General features: G+C 45.0%; 1 long non-coding RNA gene across 1 annotated transcript in view; it reads right to left on the reverse strand.

Annotated features, from left to right (window-relative positions):
• LOC146347815 (uncharacterized) overlaps positions 1–19703 on the reverse strand; it is a 95500-nt gene that overhangs the window by 6071 nt on the left and 69726 nt on the right. The window contains exons 3-4 of the long non-coding RNA XR_014790428.1: positions 16443–16518; positions 410–573 (exon numbers count right to left, since the gene is read on the reverse strand). This is a non-coding gene — a long non-coding RNA (uncharacterized LOC146347815). The remainder of the gene's footprint in view (positions 1–409; positions 574–16442; positions 16519–19703) is intronic.

Consider the following 19703-nt stretch of genomic DNA (forward strand, 5'->3'; position numbering starts at 1 on the left):
TTAAAAGGGGGCGTTCTGCTTCTGTTTTAAATGCAGGATCACAACAGACCCCCTTGGCACACGCTTCCTTCTCCCGCTCCCCTTTCCCCCTCCTTCTCCCCCTTCTCTGAGTCTTCCATATGTTTCATTGGTCCAGCTCCTCTTCTTGTGGCTTTTCCTTTTGCATGGAGGGAACTCAAGCGGAACACAAGTGGGGTAATTTGATGGCTCATTATCTCTGATTTATTTAAACAACAGAATAAGCATTTAGCACAGGAGACACCCTGGAGGTTAACGACATCATCTAAAGGGCCCACAAACTTCCATGAGTGACCAATCTCAATAGCAGGATAAAAGTTCCATGTGAAGAAGCCCTTGGTTACAGCTCAAAACCCAGTTACAGTAGAACTCATACTCAGAGAACACATACTCAAGAAAGGTTGGACAAAGCAGTCTATTTCCAGTCCATGTCAGTTCCTCATGTGTTTATTCCTAAATTCATTCTGTCCCAGTGCTGCCTTCCACATCCTTGGCCTGGTATTATAGCTACCCTTGTTACAGCACAACATTTTCTTCTGTGCAAGAACGTCATGCCTGAAATGCAAGACAAAAATAACAGCCAGCTCCTAGACATTGCTCACATAGGCTGCCTCTGCTGAGACTCCTCAATCTCTTTGACACCACCACCCCCCTCCTGTTGCAGGACCCAGTTCTACATCCCAGGCTTTTCAGGGTCCCCCAGTCTGTCAGGACTCAGGATGGGCTTTTATGGAGGCTGCAGTGAAGAGGAGGGGGACCAGGATTCTGCTTGCAAAAGAATCTACCTAAAATCCAGAGGTTTCCTTGTGGATTATTATAAGCCCCCTTTTTCCAGATGGGGAGTAGAGATATGTGTCAATAGCATTATTCCAAACTAGGGGAATGACTCTTGTTTTTCAAATAGGACTTAGAATGAATTTAGGCTTGGAAAAAGGCTTATTTTCTCAAACTTCGAATTATATGTGTAGAGATTTGTATGTCCAAGTCTAGATTTCAAATGTTGAAAACTGACCTGAAAGTGACATTATATAGAACAAGTAAACCTATGAAAACAAAACAAAAAAATCATAGTGTGTATATTTATCTTTTTTAAAAAATATCCCAGAGGTTCCTTTTTCACTATAAATTAAACACAATCTTGTTTTGATTTATAAGGCAGCAATCCTACGGCTGCTAGACAGCGGCTAGACGGCCATAGGATATGCTGTTTTCTGGGAACTGACCTCGGAGCCCACGCTCCGAAGTCGGTTCCTGGAAAAACAACCTCCCCCCACATCCGCACTGCCTCGGAGGCAGTGTGGAGAAGCCCTATCCTCCACACTCAGAAGAGGAGTGCGGGGCAGCTGAAAAGGGGCAAGGCTGGGGGCGTTCTTGGGCAAGGAGAGTGGATCTACAAGAATGACACATCCTGTGTCGTACAGCAGCCTCCTCTCCCACCCCCACCTCCACCCCCACGGCTACACAGCTGAAATCGGCTGTCTAGCAGAAAAAGCAAGGCAGGATAGGCACGGAGGGAACAATCCCCCCATGCCTCTCCTGCCTTGCTTTGGATAGGCGGTTGCCTCCGAGGTCAGAGGTGGCCACCTATCTAGATAGGATTGCGCCCTAAGTGTGTCTGTGTGCTTTTGGTTGTTCTGTGAACAACTTTTTTATGCTTTAGGGTACAATCCTATGCATGTTTAGACAAGAAAAAACCTACAACTCCCAGCATTCCTCAGCCAGCCATACTTGAACTGAACACCTCACTTTGAAAACAACAACAGAAACAGAAACACCATATTGTTGGCTTTGATTTGTTCCTGATTTTCTTTTTCCTCTTTTTCGATTTCTTTGTTATATAAACATATTTCTATTCTGTTCTCTTTCATTCTTTCACTTTATTCTATATTCCAAAATGGTTAGCTGTCTCTTTGTTGTGAACATTTTTTCCTCAGAGGTTCTTTTTGTGCAGTCACACTGAGGTCTTTCATCTCCTGATTTAATTTCTTCAGTTTGTTTTCTGACTGTTATTAATTGCTGTTGTCAAAACTTAGACACCTTATCTACAGTTTTCTAACTGCCACTGCCTTATTTTCTTCTCTCTCTTTTTCTTAATATACAGTGTTTCCATCTGTATTCCTCTTATAATTTTGCTCCCTATCATTCTATTTTTATGAATTTTTCCTCTTCCCTATGGACTGTTGTCTACTTTATGCAACTCTTTCTTTATGCAGGAAAGAAATATGGGAGGTGGAAAAGCATGGAACCTGGGCAAAAATGTAATAGAAGCATTTTTCTACTCAGAAATGATAGCTGGTTAGCATATCCAAAATCTGCCAAAATTGAAGCATGCAAACACCTTCAACTTTGCATTTCAAAATGGTGGCTACATGCTAATTTGCAGCTAAGTGTAATTTCTCATTAAACTTATATTTTACAATTTTGCAGTGTCCCAGTGACTGATAATTAATTGTGAAGGCCTACAAAATAACCACTGCAGCAGGCCCAGGAAAATGGAATTGCATTTTTATACATAAAATAAACTACAATCATGTAATAGCTGCAGTTTATCCTCATACCACTGGATGCAGTTCATCCTCATACCATTGCCCTAGAATAAGTGTGTGTGTGTGTGTGTGTGTGTTCATTCCTAAGTCTCTGAAACTGATCTCTGGTTCAGCCCATACTTGTCCTTTCTCTCAGCTTTCCAAATATATGTAACAGCGAAGCCAACGGTCACGTTCCCACCCTTCTAATCTTTGCCAAAACTTCCTTGCCATCATTTTTTTTTCTTTCTGAGCTCCTCAGATGCTATAAACTTACTTTACAAAGTAAAGTAAACGGATTGGGACCAAGGCACTTGAAGGACCGCCTTCACCCATATCAGCCTGCCTGAGCTTTAAGATCAGAAAGAGAGGCCCTTCTCATTTGACCACCCGTGAGAGCAGTCAGGTGGGTGATCACACATGAGATGGCCTTCTCTGCAGTGGCCCCACACCTTTGGAACAAGTTGCCATTGGAAGTCTGCCATGCTCCATCATTGCAGGCTTTTAAGAAGGCCTTGAAAACGTATTACTTTACCATGAGCTTCTCTTGCTGTGACTGCTATTATTGCTGTTACTGCCGTTGAAATTGTTGCTGGTTTTATTGTTGGCTTTTATTGCTGTTTTTATTGTTTTTATAGCTTTTAATATTTTAACTGTTTTTATGAATTTTTTTGCTGTAAGCCGCCTTGGGAGGGCTTCTGCCCTGAAAAAGTGGCCAAGAAATGTTTAAAATAATAATAATAAAAAAGAATTATTCCTCCATGCATGTTCAGAAACGTGGACATGCTTTTTGTTATATCCCTTTGCTCTAGGTTTTGTTGCTGTTGTTAAAATACAATTTAAAATAATAAAAAATGAAACTTGTGCATAAACACTCCAGATGTTCTGGTAATGTTGTGTTTCCCCTTTTAAAAAATGTGCAAACACTACAGATAGCATTGAAAATGACACCTTGACTTGCATGGGCTGTGGTTTCAAAATGGAATAGCTAGCTGGAATGATCTCTTTGCTTGCAATCCACTCAACCTCCTTTCCCTTCAACCTATTGTGAGGGTGAGCAGAATATGAATGAGGCAATGTATTTTGATCATTTTCTTACCTTTCCTTCCCACCCATGTTTCTTCACCTGTGCCAGTGCACTTCACTCAAATGCTGTTGTTCATCCCTCAGAAGCCACCAACTGCTCATTTGCAAACAAATGTTTCCCCTATTTTTCTAGGGATGTCAGAGAATTCCACCACGGATCTCGGTGAGGCCGAATGCCAGTGCATTCGGCCCCCCGAAATCCGTGGCGGAATGGCCTGCCACCCCGCGGATCCCCCCCGGGACGAGACTTACCTGGGGCGGATCGGATGTTCTGGATGGCGGTGGCTCCGGTGGCGGCAGCTGGTCTTCCGACCGGCTACCACCACTGCCACCATTTGCAGTCTGGTTGTTTGTGTTGTGTTTTTTTTTACATAGACGTGATAGGCTATGTAAAGACTTACGTAGCCTATCACGTCTGGGTTAAAAAAAAAACGCGTACGCAAATGGCAGCGGCGTAGTGGGCGCTATTTGCGTTCCTTTTTGATTCGCCGTTTTAACCTACGTAAATATTTTCGCGGATCTGCTTTGCAGTGGGGGGGAGGTGCTCCGTCCCTCCCCCCGGAATCCTTGATGGGGCGGGGAGGCGCTCCGTCCCTCCCCCCCGGAGTCCTGCCCGGCCGACTCGGCTCTGTGGGGATTCCACGGAGCCGCCGGCCGGCTCCGCCAGCGTATTTAAATATTTACATATTTACATAGGCTAAAACGGCGAATCAAAAAGGAACGCAAATAGTGCCCACTACGCTATTTGCGTTACCCTTTATTTCCGCTGTAATAGTCTACGTAAATATTTACGTAGACTAAGACGGTGAAAAATAAGGAACACAAATGGCGGCAGCCGTAGCCGCTGCCATTTGCGTACATGTTTTTTTTTACATAGACGTGATAGGCTATGTAAAGACTTACGTAGCCTATCACGTCTGGGTTAAAAAAAACAACGCGTATGCAAATGGCAGCGGCTACGGCTGCCGCCATTTGCGTTCCTTATTTTTCACCGTCTTAGTCTACGTAAATATTTACGTAGACTATTACAGCGGAAATAAAGGGGAACGCAAATAGCGTAGTGGGCGCTATTTGCGTTCCTTTTTGATTCGCCATTTTAACCTACGTAAATATTTACATAGACTAAGACGACGAAAAATAAGGAACACAAATGGCGGTGGCCGTAGCCGCCGCCATTTGCATACGTGTTTGTGTGTTTTTTTAACCCAGACGTGATAGGCTACGTAAGTCTTTACGTAGCCTATCATGGTTGAATACAGGGACGCAAACGGCGGTTTGGTATTCAACATTTACCATTTGGTAAATGGTGGTATGGCAGCCACCATTTGCGTCCTTGCTACCCAGCGGCCGGATGTCCGGCTGCTGGTGGAGCCGGCCGGCAGCTCCGTGGAATCCCCACGGAGCCGAGCCAGCCAGGCAGGACTCCGGGGGGAGGGACGGAGCACCTCCCCCCCCATCGAGGATTCTGAGGGGAGGGACGGAGCACCTCCCCCCCCACTGCGAAGCAGATCCGCGAAAAGGTAAGTGACTTTCGTACATCCCTATATTTTTCTTTCTTTTTGTGGAGTGGGGGGACACAAAGGGTTTTTTAAAAAAATCCTTAATTTTGCAGCTGCATACTTTAGACTCCTCCTCCCCTCCATCAACAAGAATCCACTCCTGTCTTGGATACCTTAAGACAGGACACATCCCTGTTTTAGTGCCCAATCAGTGTGTATATACTTGGAATGTGCCAGAATTTTATTTTGTTTCCAAGTCATGCACGTGTTCCATTTGCAATCCCGAACAGGAACGCAAAAAATAACTGTATTTTTTTCTTCAAGAAATGTTCGCAAGTTCCCAAATTTGAAACTGCATTCCGAACATATGGTGTGTTTTTTAAAACAACAGCAGCAGCACTTTGAAATGCATATTTTCCCCAAAGCGCACATTTTAATACTTTAGTCAATGGAAGGAAAGAAGTGCGCACTTATGAAAAATATACCCAAAAATGCACACTTCCACCATTCTAAATGCCCACTTTCCCCATGTGGACAAGTCAAAAAACAGGTCAAAAATGAAAATGGGAGTGACCTGAAATGTACTCCAAAGTAATTTTTTGGAGAATTTAGGCAAGCTTGAAAATCACTGCTTCTCATCCCTAATCCATATGCAACCTACTTTACTATTTCAGAGAGTGATTTTTCATCAACTGCCGTATTTTTCCCCATCCCCAGTGTCTTCTATTGCAGTGAGCAGTCATAAAATTAGAGGGAAATGCTCTCTTGGAACCTGGGGGATAATACAACCTTGAGCATCTGACCATCTTTGACATGCAAACCTGGAAACACAGGGGATGGGGGGAGGGAAGAAACCAGGACACTACTAGTTTTAGGCACATGGGGTAGCTTTGGACTTTTGTTTCTCAACCAGCAGCTCCTCATACTACATGGCACCCCGCTTTTGAGAGGATGAGATTGGGGTTTGAAAGCATTGGGGTCTCAGTTGATTTGAAAAAGTCAAATATCCATTGGGTGCACCTCATGCAATTCTTTCCTCCTGGTCCAGGATTCCACTCCACTTACCCCAGAGTTTCTATCAGCACTTGATTTAATTAAAATGAGCAAATCATAAGGAAAAGAATGAGTTCCTGACTCCATTACAGTAGCTATGAGATTGTCCCATGTTCCTGAAAACAAGGGCATAGTACAAATCTATCTTTTAATATTTCTCTGTTTGCTGTTCCCTGTCGCTGGCTGCTTCTGGGGCATTTTGACTCAGACTCTGATATAATTCTCTCTCCAGACTTTTCTTCTTTATTTACATCTTCATTGTAGCTTGCATGTTGATTTTGGACAACGTGTTAGCTCTTGCCATGAACAAATTATTCTGTGGTTGTAAGAGTGGCTATCTTCTCTCCAGTGACCTTGTGTGTCATTAAAGCAATCTAAGCCAGAGACACATTCATTCCAGTATACCGAGGGTTCTTGATGATCTGATGGGCTGCTGTACTTGGCATTCCTGAGTTGCTCTTTAAATAACAGCATGTGCTATAGCCTCCCTTTGTGTGATATCTATCAGGAGATGGTTCTGTCTGGTGCTGAATAAACGGGTTTCATGAGCTTGTTTAGCCTTGGTGTGATTAGTGGAGCGCTTTGAGTGTTGTGGTTTTGAAAAGATGCACTTCATCCATCAAGGCCTGTGTAGGACTGGAGGAGGAATTACGGGGGGGGGGGGGCGTTAAATGTTAGCAAACACAAGAAATCTAACCTGTATGGGACTGGGCTGCATGCAGCCCCCATCACCCCCCAGACCCTAAAAAATATTAGCAGGACGTCCCTACTTTTACATGATAGGCTACACAGATATTTGCGTAGCCTATTGCGTTAATTAAAAGCATGGAAGCAAATGGCATCCCAGACGCCATTTGCGTCCGTAAAGACCTTAGTTTAAGGTAAATGCAGCCATTTACGGTTGCATTTACCTTAAACTAAGGCCTTTACGGCCACAAATGGCGTCCGGGATGCCATTTGCGGCCGCAGTTAATTTGCCCAGCCAGCAATATGGCAATGGCGGCCACATCGCTGGCACTCCGGAGCCAGCTGGCAGGGAGGATCCGGCCAGCGAGGATTTCTCCAGGAGGCGGAGGTAAGTCTTCCGATCCTCCACGGACTCTGGGGGGCCGGATTCTTTTGAATCTGGCCTCACTGGGGTCCGTGAAGGATTTCTCCCCCATCCCTAAATTTGACCTTTTTCTTGCTCTGTAGTGCTACCGACACTATCTATCTATCTACCTATCTATCTACACACATACTTTTAAAAATCAGTTTTGTGTCACCTGGCAGTCTGAGGCCTGGGTGGGGTGGGGGACACTCAACCTCCTGAAGTTGCTCATCCCCGGATTGATGGGATTTAATTGGTATTGCTGCTTCCTGGTAAAAAGGCAGTTAGCAGAGTAAGAATAAAAGGCAGAACAGAATGAGCATTTATCAGTCCCACAAAGGCTAAAAAAAAAGGACACCACACCTTTCTTTGATGAAGCAAAGACAAAAATGGTTTACCCACAATATTCTTGCATATAATATGCAGGTACAGCTTACAGTTTCAAGGAAGAGTTTGTTCAGTCCATTTCTTTGTTCTACTACACTGGAAGGAGGGACGGAGGGAGAGCACATTATGTGCTCCCAGCAATGGTGGAAGGCGCGGGGGGGGGGGAGGGGAGGAGTAGGAAGCAGCACTGTAGGCTATAGAGATTCTAAGGCTAGCTATGCCCCAAATTGCCATGCAATAACTAGATAACTGCAACACTGCCCCCTTCCTGCAACTTGCAGATCAGGTTGTAATATTCCCAACATAGATGAGGTGGGTGACCACATACAGGCCCTTAAACTTGTAGGAATGTGCATATCAGTCTATTTCCAGTCCGTGCAAACTTTCCATAAATTGGTTCTGTCCCATTTCCACATTCATCTGTGAATTTTTAATAATCCACAGGAACATTGCATTTAAATGCGCATTTAAATGTGTATTTCTCAACATATTTTCTCTCAAAATAAGTATTAACAAGGTTAAATGCTACTACAAGATTTAAAAGGCCAGGGAAAATAAATGGTCTTTGCCTGGCATCCAAACCCGGACCTCCCGCAGTTGTCCGCCACTGTGATGGGAAAGAAAAATGGCCAATCCTGTTTAAAAATGATATACTCTGAGCATGTGCAGTTTGTACTTTAAAGTCGCTTAAATCAAAGCACCATCATGACTACATGAATAGAATGCAGTTTGCTTCTAGGTATGGATGAGCCCATCTCCGTCCAGGACCAGGGAGGTTGACAAACTGCCCCCCGCAGCTCCCGCAGCCCTATCTGCCTGTGAGCTGCGCAGGCTGCCCCTCTTCCTCGTGCCGGCTGTCAAAGGCCAGTGCGGGGAAAGAGGGCCTCGGCACAGCCACCCCCAGCCTCTCGCTCTTCCCTTCTCTAGAGGAGGCCAGGGAGAGAGCTCTGGGGTGCCACCGTCGCCCCTCTTCTGTGCGCCGGCTGTCAAGGGCTGGCGCAAGGAAAAGGGCTTGGGCAGCCAGCCCCCAGCCTTTCGCCCTGGCCTCCAGCAGGTGGGGGGGGGAGAGGATAGGTGTCTCCTTCTTCCCTCCATCCCCACCTGCTACAGCAGCGGCTGCAAGGGACAAGCTGGTCATTTTCTGTAAGGCCAGGAAAACGTACAGAAAACGACCAGCCTGTCCCGCGCCACTGCCGCTGTAGCAAGAATGGGGGAAGGAGAGGCGCTGCCTTCTTCCCCTCTCCTGGCTGAGGGAGCAGGCGCCCTAACTCTTGCCCAACTCAGCACACTGCAAGTCGGGCATGAGCTCAGGTCAGCGAGCTGGTGTCCAGGGGGCTGAACCAGCAACTTCTCACCAGGCTTCGAGCCCCAACTGGACACTCGCGACATCCCTATTTGCTTCTGCTTCCCTAATGCTAAACATGTTTTCTTGGGAATAAACACCATTTTGTTTTAGAAAAGGATAATATATATTTAAAGTAAACAAAATAAATCTGTGGTCAATCATATACGTGCTCAGCCAGCTGGCCCCTGACTATAAAATGTTTTTTAAACATAAGAAAGGATGCTTCAGTGAGCAACATCAGCCCCGACGGGTCCTCGATATGCTGATGCCAGCCCAGGTGTTGCTGCCTGACCCAATTGCCACTGCTTCCATCACTTGCCTCTTTCTGGGAGCTCCCCTGGAGTATGGACACCTGGTCCTCTGCCCAGAAGTCCTGCCCTAGCTGCACCACTGGAGCTACAGGCCCTATTCATTGGAACTATCTCTTGGATTTTTACAAAAGCTGTTATGTAGAGAAGCTCTGTGCACAAAGCCTGATTGAAACATGGAAGATGGAGGCCAGACCTGTTGTGGTGATTCCAGGGCTCCCTCCACACATGAATTGCATTCATTTTAAAGATGTCTGCATGGCACTTGTGTATATACAGAATTGGAAGGATCTACGCTGGCTGCCCATGTACTACCGAGCTTGGTTTAAGATCTCGGCATTAGTATACAAATCCCTTTACAACTCAGGCCCAGGTTACCTCAAGGAACGTCTCCTCCTAGACCAATCCCTCAGGCCTCTATGGTGTTCAGGGGAGGCCCTGCTGTCTGTGCTGAGGCCTAGAGATTCCCATTTGGCCACGACATGGTGATGGCCTTGTCTGCAGTGGCGGCCATCCTACGAAATGATTTCTCCTCTGAGGTATGTCAGGCCCCAAACAGTGGCATGTTTTAGGTGTTTATTGAAAATTTATATGTTTGATCTAGCTTTCCTCCAGCCGTGAGCTGACAGCTGGACTATAAGGAAGGCTGAGCACCGAAGAATTGATGCTTTCGAACTGTGGTACTGGAGAAGACTCTTATGAGTCCCCTGGACTGCAAGGAGGTCAAATCAGTCAATCCTAAAGGAAATCAACCCTGAGTGCTCATTGGAAGGACAGATACTGAAGCTGAAGCTCCAATATTTTGGCCACCTAATGCGAAGAGAAAACTCTCTGGAAAAGACCCTGATGCTGGGAAAGACTGAAGGCAAAAGGAGAAGGGGACAGCAGAGGATGAGATGGATAGATAGCGTCACCGATGCAATGAATATGAACTTGAGCATGCTCCGGGAGAGAAGGCAGGACAGGAAGGCCTGGCGTGCTGTGGTCCATGGGGTCACGAAGAGTCGGACACGACTGAGCGACTGAACAACAACAACATGATACCAGTTTGCGCGTGTGTGTGCAGCGTGCACGTAACCCCCTGGTATATTTTCCCTTTAAGAATTTCAGAGGGGGAATATTCCTGCACATGCTCAGTAAGGGAGTGAGATGGGGAGTGGCCACCATTTTAGGCAGTTACCAAAATTGCAGCGTGGAAGAAGCTTGCTTTCTTCTCCCTGCAGGACCCTGAACCCTTGAGACAGGTTAGTAGGGTGGTTTCCTTTTGAATTTTTTTTAATGAGTCATGATTTTTTTTTTCAAGCATGATGAGTTCCTTGTTGTTATGTTCTTTTATGTTGTATAAAGGGCTATTTACAAAGTTTGCTCCTGTGTTATTGGACTCATCCACCCTGAGAAGATTGCTGTGGAGCTGGAGTGAACTGAGTAGAGACTGTTTTCTTTCTTCGGCCAGCAGAAAAATCAAGCTTCACAGAGAAGTTTTATTTATACTTCTGCTGTGGACTCAAGCTAAAGACAGAACTTTGAGACAGCTGTGCTCTGTTTTATTGTTTTAGTGATAAGTGAACTGTTATGCATGTAAAATTATTGCATGTGCATTATTATTGATTTAATTAAGAAATTAAAATTATATATGTTAATTGTCCCTGTTCAAGGCCTTTGCTGTGAGTCCTTTAGATGTGCAGCCTTTTTTGCTGATCGCTTTTGCTTTGTTTGTTTTTAGACTTTTGTAAACCACTTTGGGATTTGTTTCAAATGAGAATGGTATATAAATATTGTGAGTATATAATAAATTAATAATAATGATGATAATAATGATCCAGCTTGCACTGTAAAAGAACAACAGCAACTCATCTCTTGTAATGCAGCACTCTGTTCTCTTTCCAATCCCAGTGTGTCTGGTATGTTATCTATACAAGCTAGATCAAGTTTATACAGCACAGCTCCATCTGGATATGGGTAAATCGAAAGCTTTACATTCTTTAGAAGAACCTCCCTCCCCGCCCCCCCACAACCTCCTCCTCCTTCCAGCCCCGAAGGAAACCAGCCTCCTGCATTCCTCTCTAGAAATGAATGGGATAATATTATATACTGCTTGCTTTCCCTCTATGTAGGACAGAGATATTCCAAGGGGTGACTCTGCCTCCCAGACATAAAACTCCATTATACACAGAGCTGCCGTCTAATGCGAAGCCAAAGATATTCAAAGGAGAAAACTTGGCTGCCACTAGGGATGTCAGAGAATTCTGCCACCAATCTCAGCCCCCCGAAATCCGTGGTGGAACAAAGCCCCCCGCCCCCCCACCCCACGAAAGGTGCGCGAAACGGAGCACTTACCTGCTGCCGTCCGCACTGACTTGTGAATGGCGGCCGCGTCTGCGGCTGCCATTCACTTCCTCATCATAGTCGTGATAGGCTACGTAAATAATTACGTAGCCTATCACAGCTAACGCAGAGACGCCATTTGCGTCCCTGCAGAGGCCGTGATAGGCTACGTAAGTATTTACGTAGCCTACCACGGCAAAAAAAACCACAAAAAAACAGTGAATGCAAATGGCGGCAGCTACGGCGGCCGCCATTTGCGTTCCTTTTTTTTTTGCCGTTTTAGCCTATGTAAATATTTACGTAGGCTATTACAGCAAAAAAAAAAGGGAACGCAAATGGTGGCCGCTGTAGCCGCCATTTCCGTTTGCTGTTTTGTTTTGTTTTTTTGCCGTGATAGGCTACGTAAATACTTACGTAGCCTATCACAGCAAAATACAGGGACGCAAATGGCGGCAGCTATGGCAGCTGCCATTTGTGTCCCTACAGGTTGCCCAGCGGCTGGGTGTCCGGCTGTGGGCGGCCCCGGCCGGCGGCTCTGCGGAATCTCCGCAGAGCGGAGCTGGCCAGAGAGAATTTCGGGGGGAGGGACGGAGCGCCTCCCCCCCACCGCGAATGTCACCCTTCAAAAAGGTAAGTAACTTTTTTTTGTACATCCCTAGCTGCCACCTCAGGAACTTTGAGACAAAAGCTCCGCGCAGTTCACTTTCAGGAAAGAAAAATGCATGAGCGCACTTTTTTTGGTCCCATTTCCCTGGCAAGCCTCTCTTTGGAGTGCCACGCTGGCATCAGTGTGGCTGCAGGGTGCTGTTCTGATGGCTGTGAAGAACATTTACATTTTGATTAAGGAACAAGACTGAGTCAAGCATCTTCGTCAGTATTGTCGTCAGGTATATACAGAACATGACTCAACTGTGTGTAGGGACGGGAAGCATCAAGAAACCCTGAAGGAAGATGGATAATTTGTATATGTCAGTGCAGATAATGTTAAGCTAAATTGTGGCTGAGTATTTTCAATATAGTTTTGTTTTGTTTTTCTGCACCAATGTAAAAATGGGCTGAAGCCCTCTTGTCATGCTCTCTTATCAGTTGTTGTTCAGTTGTTCAGTCATGTCCGACTCTTTGTGACCCCATGGACCATAGCACGCCAGGCCTTCCTGTCCTGCGCTCTCTCCCAGAGCGTGCTCAAGTCCATATTCATTGCATCAGTGATGCTATCTATCCACCTCATCCTCTGCCGTCCCCTTCTCCTTTTGCCTTCAGTCTTTCCCAGCATCAGGGTCTTTTCCAGAGAGTTTTCTCTTCGCATTAGGTGGCCAAAATATTGGAGCTTCAGCTTCAGTATCTGCCCTTCCAATGAGCACTCAGGGTTGATTTCCTTTAGGATTGACTGATTTGACCTCCTTGCAGTCCAGGGGACTCGTAAGAGTCTTCTCCAGCACCACAGTTCGAAAGCATCAATTCTTCGGCGCTCAGCCTTCCTTATAGTCCAGCTCTCACAGCCATACGTTACTACTGGGAAAACCATGGTTTGATTAGATGGACCTTTGTCGGCAAGGTGATGTCTCTGCTTCTTACTATGCTGTCTAGGTGTGCCATAGCTTTCCTCCCAAGGAGCATGTGTCTTTTAATTTCATGGCTACAGTCACCCTCTGCTGTGATCTTGGAGCCCAAGAAAATAAAAATCTGTCACTGCTTCCATTTCTTCCCCTTCCATATGCCAGGAAGTGATGGGGCCAGATGCCATGATCTTCGTTTTTTTAATGCTGAGTTTCAAACCAGCTTTTGCACTCTCCTCTTTCACCCTCAACAAGAGGCTCTTTAGATCCTCTTCGCTTTCTGCCATTAGGGTGGTATCATCTGCGTATATGAGGTTGTTGATAATTCTCCCAGCAATCTTAATTCCGACCTGTGATTCATCCAACCCGGCATTTCTCATGATGATCTCTGCATATAAGTTAAATAAGCAGGGCGACAATATGCAGCCTTGTCATACTCCTTTCCCAATTTTGAACCACTCGGTTGTTCCATGTCTGGTTCTTACTGTTGCTTCTTGACTCTTGTACAGGTTTCTCAGGAGACAGGTAAGGTAGTCTGGTACCCCCATCTCTTTCAGAATTTGCCAGTTTGTTGTGATCCACACAATCAAAGGCTTTAGCGTAGTCAATGAAGAAGAAATAGACATTTTTCTGGAATTCTCTTGCTTTCTCCATGATCCAGCGAACGTTGGCGATTTGATCTCTAGTTCCTCTGCCTCTTCGAAACCCAGCTTGTACTTCCGGTAGTTCTCGGTTCGCATACTGCTGAAGCCTAGCTTGTAGGATTTTGAGCATAACCTTGCTGGCATGTGAAATGAGCGCAATTGTACGGTAGTTTGAACACTCTTTGGCGTTGCCCTTCTTTGGAATTGTAACGTAAACTGACCTTTTCCAGTCTTGTGGCCACTGTTGAGTGTTCCAAATTTGTTGGCATATTGAGTGCAGCACTTTAACAGCATCATCTTTTAGGATTTTAAATAGCTCCGCTGGAATACTGTCCTCTCCGCTAGCTTTGTTGTTATTAATGCTTCCTAAGGCCCACTTGACTTCACTCTCTAGGATGTCCAGCTCAAGTTCAGTGACCGCACTATCATGGCTATCAGGGACATTCAGATCTTTCCTGTATAGTTCTTCTGTGTATTCTTGCCACCTCTTCTTAATCTCATCTGCTTCTGTTAGGTCCCTGCCTTCTTTGTCCTTTATCATGCCCGTCTTTGCACAAAACGTTCCCTTGATATCCCTGGTTTTCTTGAAGAGATCTCTAGTCTTTCCCATTCTGTTGTTTTCCTCGATTTCTTTGCATTGTTCATTTAAGAAGGCCTTCTTGTCTCTCCTTTCTATTCTCTGGAACTCTGCATTCAGTTGGATATATCTTCCCCTTTCTCCCTTGCTTTTCACTTCCCTTCTTTCCTCAGCTTCTTGTAAAGCCTCATCAGACAGCCACTTGGCTTTCTTGCATTTCTTTTTCTTTGGGATGGATTGAGTTGCTGCCTCCTGAACAATGTTACAGACCTCCGTCCATGGTTCCTCAGGCACTCTGTCTATCAGGTCTAATCCCTGAAATATATTCCTCACCTCCACTGTATATTCAGAAGGGATATGATTTAGGTCATACCTGAATGGTTTAGTGGTTTTCCCTACATTCTTCAATTTAAGCTGAAATTTTGCAACAAGCAGCTCATGATCTGAGCCACAGTCAGCTCCAGGTCTTGTTTTTACTGACTGTATAGAGCTTCTCCATTTTTAGCTGCAAAGGACATAATCAATCTGATTTCGATATTGACCATCTGGTGATGTCCATGTGTAGAGTCGCCTCTTGTGCTGTTGGAAAAGAGTGTTTGCTATGATCAGTGTGTTCTCTTGGCAAAACTCTATTAGCCTTTGTCCTGCTTCATTTTGTACACCAAGGCCATGCTTGCCTGTTATCCCGGTGATTTCTTGACTTCCTACTTTAGCATTCCAATCCCCTATGATGAAGAGGACATCTTTTTTGGTGTTAGTTCTAGAAGGTGTTGTAGGTCTTCACAGAACTGATCAACCTCAGCTTCTTCGGCCTCAGTGTTTGGGGCATAGACTTGAATTACTGCGATGTTGAATGGTTTGCCTTGGATTCATACTGAGATCATTCTATCATTTTTGAGATTGTACCCCAGTACTGCTTTTCCCACCCTTTTGTTGACTATGAGTGCTACTCCATTTCTTTTAAGGGATTCTTGCCCACAATAGTAGATACGATGGTCACCTGAATTAAATTCGCCCATGCCTGTCCATTTTAGTTGGCTGATTCCCAAGATGTCGATGTTCAATCTTGCCATCTCATGTTTGACCACCTCCAGTTTACCTTGATTTATTGATCTTACATTCCAGGTTCCTAAACAATATTGTTCTTTACAGCATCGGACTTTCTTTTTACCACCAGACACATCCACAGCTGAGTGTCCTTTCGGCTTTGGCCCAGCCGCTTCACTCTTTCTGGAGCTACTTGGAAATACCCTCTGCTCTTCCCCAGTAGTATATTGGACACCTTCCGACCTGAGGGGCTCATCTTCCGGCATCATATCTTTTAGCCTTGTGATACATTCTATGGGGTTTTCTTGGCAAGAATACTGGAGTGGGTTGCCATTTCCTTCTCCAGTGGACCACATTTTGTCAGAACTCTCTGCCATGACCTGTCTGTCTTGGGTGGCCCTGCATGGCATAGCTTATGGCTTCACTGAGTTACGCAAGCCCCTTTGCCACAATAAGGCAGTGATCCATGAAGGGGCTCTTATCAGTTAGCTTTATTTTATTTATTTATTTCAATAATGCATTTTCTACAGTAGTTTCCAATTATGATTTTGAAACCTCAGGGTAATATTTAGAGCTGTGTGCAAATGGCTACTCAAAATTCTCCAGCTTATTTGTGGACAGAGAAATTGGGCGGACAGTTTCACCGAATTTCTCCTAGGGGAGGAGAAATTCTCCAACAGTTTCTCACAGATAGGGCTCACTAATGGTGGGGCTTGTAGGACAGGTTCGTTGTTATTTTCTGAGTGTTTTCAGTTTATTGCACTGCTCCTGCAAGTGGCAACAGCATCAACTATGTTGAGGCTTCCACTTTTCTGAGGCAGAATTTGAAATTTCTTTTAGGTTTTTTAGCTCACCTAATCACTGCGAGGTGGCCAAGGGTGCTGTGTGTGTTTTCTCTCTCTAGTACACAGCTTTCCATTGCTCTGCAGCCTCCCAGGCCACCTGCCATTCCTGAATTGAAAAGCCCCATGGAAGGAATTACCTTATGATGTCTTCCTCACGATGGCTTTGACTGAAGTGTGGGAAGCCGAGGAGGCTACAGGCTGCCACAGAGATTCCTATACAATGACAGACAGGACAGTCATGCACACTCCTCAGCCACCTCATAAGGTAAGCACAAGAACCCCAGCCTATGAGAATTTCTCTGAAATTTCTTCTCCTTTGAATTTCTTTTCAAAAGCAATTTCTTTTCTATCAAATTGAATGATAATGGTAAACAATAATATGGGGAATGTTTTTTGGCACAGCACTAGTAATATTATTATTTATTACTACCATGGCTTACCCACCTTTTAGAACTTTCCATTTTCCAAAGCCAGGTTAAAGTTAACTTACAGAGCAATCCTATGGTACCTAGGAGAGCATCCCAGGGGCCATAAGATGTGTCAGATTTCCTCCTCCTGAAGCTGTAGACACTTCTATGTCTTCAGGAGGGGTAATCCAATATTAGGGTGTTCCCCTGCCCCTGCCTGTAGCCAGCATGGAAAGAACGGCAGCAGCTGCTCTTCTGAGGTTGCAACAGTGACCTTGGAAGACAACAGGGAGAGAGGAAAGGGGGCATTCTGATAGGCAGAGGAGGAAGAGACAGGAGAAGACAGGATCCTTACCTCTCTCCATTGCCGCCCCCCCCCCCCACTGCCAGTAAGTCAGTGAGACAGGTTCATTAAAACAAAATTGAGGAGGAGGAATGGGAGGCAAAATTGTTCCTCCTGCCCTGCCTGGCTTTTGCTGGTAGGGCGTAGGATAGATGTGGGGCGCCAATCTTGGAGCTCTCCATCTATCAGGAGCACAATCGGCCCAGAGAGCTTCAGCTGTGGGGCGGTATAGAAATATAATAAATGAAAAGAATGAAACAAAACGAAATCCGTAGGACTACAGTCTTAAAAATATCTTGTAGAGTAATGGTATTTGCCAGCATTTTCCTCTCATTTCTGAACCCCCAAAAGAGCTTCAGCTATGGGGTGGTATAAAAATGTGATTAATTAATTAATTAATTTCCTTTGGGTTCCCCCCCCCGCTTATTCTAGATTGTACACTGCTTGGGAGCATGGACATGTCTGTGTTGCTTATGTAAGTCCATTTATTAGCTTAGTGGTAGAGCTTTACATGCAGAAGGTTCCAGGCTCAATTCCTAGCAACTCCAGGTAGAATCCTGTCTGAAACCCTGGCAAGCTGCTATCAGTCAATCCCGACAATGAATGAACAATGGTATAGTGGAGCCAGGGCTCCAGGGATGCAGCACCGGGACTGTTTTTATTAGCAGGGATGCTGATGTTATCTCCCACCCCAGTCAGAATCCCCTGTTTCCTCTAAGCTTAGCTGCAGTTCTCACAGGAGCTGGGGAGAAATGGAGTTCCTCAGCAACAATATCTCATTCCTTGTAATGCAAAGGGATTTCGGGATAGTGTAGCTTTGAATGGGCAGGTAAGACCCATTAGCTTTACAAAAGACTTGCTCCTGGTGAAGATGAAAATTACTAGAACTGGTTTATTGATGTGGATCAGCATAGCAGCAAGAATTTTTGGACTCCCCTTGGAGAGTAACTTCAACATATACACTTCAACATATACACTTCAACATATACCACTTCAGCAGTGTAAATGCACCAATGTTCTGACACAGTAGGAGGCAGCTTCCTGTGTTCCTACTGCGCTTGCCCTTACAACAATCCTGAGAGAGAGGACGCTGGTGGACATTCACCACAAGGGATGTTACCGTGCTGTGCAGGAACCCACTTGGGAAGCTGCTTATCCGTAAGGCAGGGTGGAGAGAACACAATCCCTTGCTTCCCCAGATTACTGATAAGCCGCAGAAGTGCAGTCAGCTCTCCTCACACTTTGGCAGAATAGGGCCTATGACTTGCATACCCTCAAGGATACACCATTGTGGTAACGCTACTACCACTTAGCATTTAGCACACGTTCAGTGTGCTTCACATACATAGGTTGTTTCAATTCATGTTTTTAAAAAAGCCCAACCTCATAAGATTTTTTTTCCTTATTAAAGATTTGGGTCAGTGAGTGGGGGATTGTGGTTTGCTGGTCTACCAACTGAATTTGATCAAAGAGGAGAGATTAGACATGGAAACTTCCTGATCCAGTCACTTAGCCACTATGCAACACCAGCTCACAAGTTCCCACTCTGAACCCATGTAGGTGGCCAGGCTTTCCCCTTGTGGTGAGCTACCTTATTCTGAGGTAGCGTGGCTGTCTGTATTATCTGTCAGGAGAATTTTGCTATTCATCACATGCAGATGCATGGTAAAATGGTGGTCTGCAACCGCTTTGGCAAATGTTTGCCAGATTTACCAACTATTATTCTCATTTCAGAGAAGAGGATGTGAAGCTGAAAGATAGTGACATGTTCAAGGCCATAAAATGTCAGTGTCAAGTTCAGTGTGAGCCATAAATCAGTTACTCATTAATTTAGATGGGACTACTTAAAGTATTGTATTCACTCAGACACCTTGCACACACCGCCATGGGGCTCTTTCTATTTCCTGGATCAATCTGGACTGTGGCTGTAACCTTCTCAGCCTTTCCTTAGCACACCCTCTCATGACTTGGGTGTTGTTCTGATATCATACTCAAGCACTGAAGGACACTCCTTACTTGATTACTATCCATAAACTTGTCCCAGTGATTCCATTCATCTGAAGAACCGACTGCTCAGGCCTATACAGCATCTTCAAAAAATTCAGCGAAGTACTAAACTATTACAGACACCATCATATAGAAAAGAATATCATTGCCTTCTATTATTATTCTTAAACTCACCAGAATGTACTTATGCTAGCTTCTTTGTTGCCTTTTCATAGCTGGCTGTGCCTGGTCTCTTCTGATCTCGGAAGCTAAGCAGGGTCACCCCTGGTTAGTACTTGGATGGGAGACCTCCTGGGAATCAGGCTTCCTACACTGAGCAGGGGGTTGGACTCGATGGTCTTGTGGGCCCCTTTCAACCCTATGAGTCTGTGAGGCTTCTGTGGGTCTTTATCTGCAGTTTACACAAAGGATTATTATGGAACCAAAATGCAATAGGCATAGTCATCATTCATCCTACTGTTAAAATCAAGTGACTGCCAACAACTATATGGCACATCTACTCCTGGCTTTTTTTCTGTGGGTGTCAGTTTTGTCAAGGAAAATGTCACTTTATAATATAAACAAATTAGCAACAAAGCTACGGCAGCATGGATCTGCAGGTTGCTTTTCTTCTTTCCCTGGAAAAGAACATTCAGCAACAA

This window comes from Heloderma suspectum, chromosome 4 (assembly GCF_057233095.1).
Source record: "Heloderma suspectum isolate Gila_16-S chromosome 4, 16-S_ref, whole genome shotgun sequence".
NCBI lineage: Eukaryota > Metazoa > Chordata > Lepidosauria > Squamata > Helodermatidae > Heloderma > Heloderma suspectum.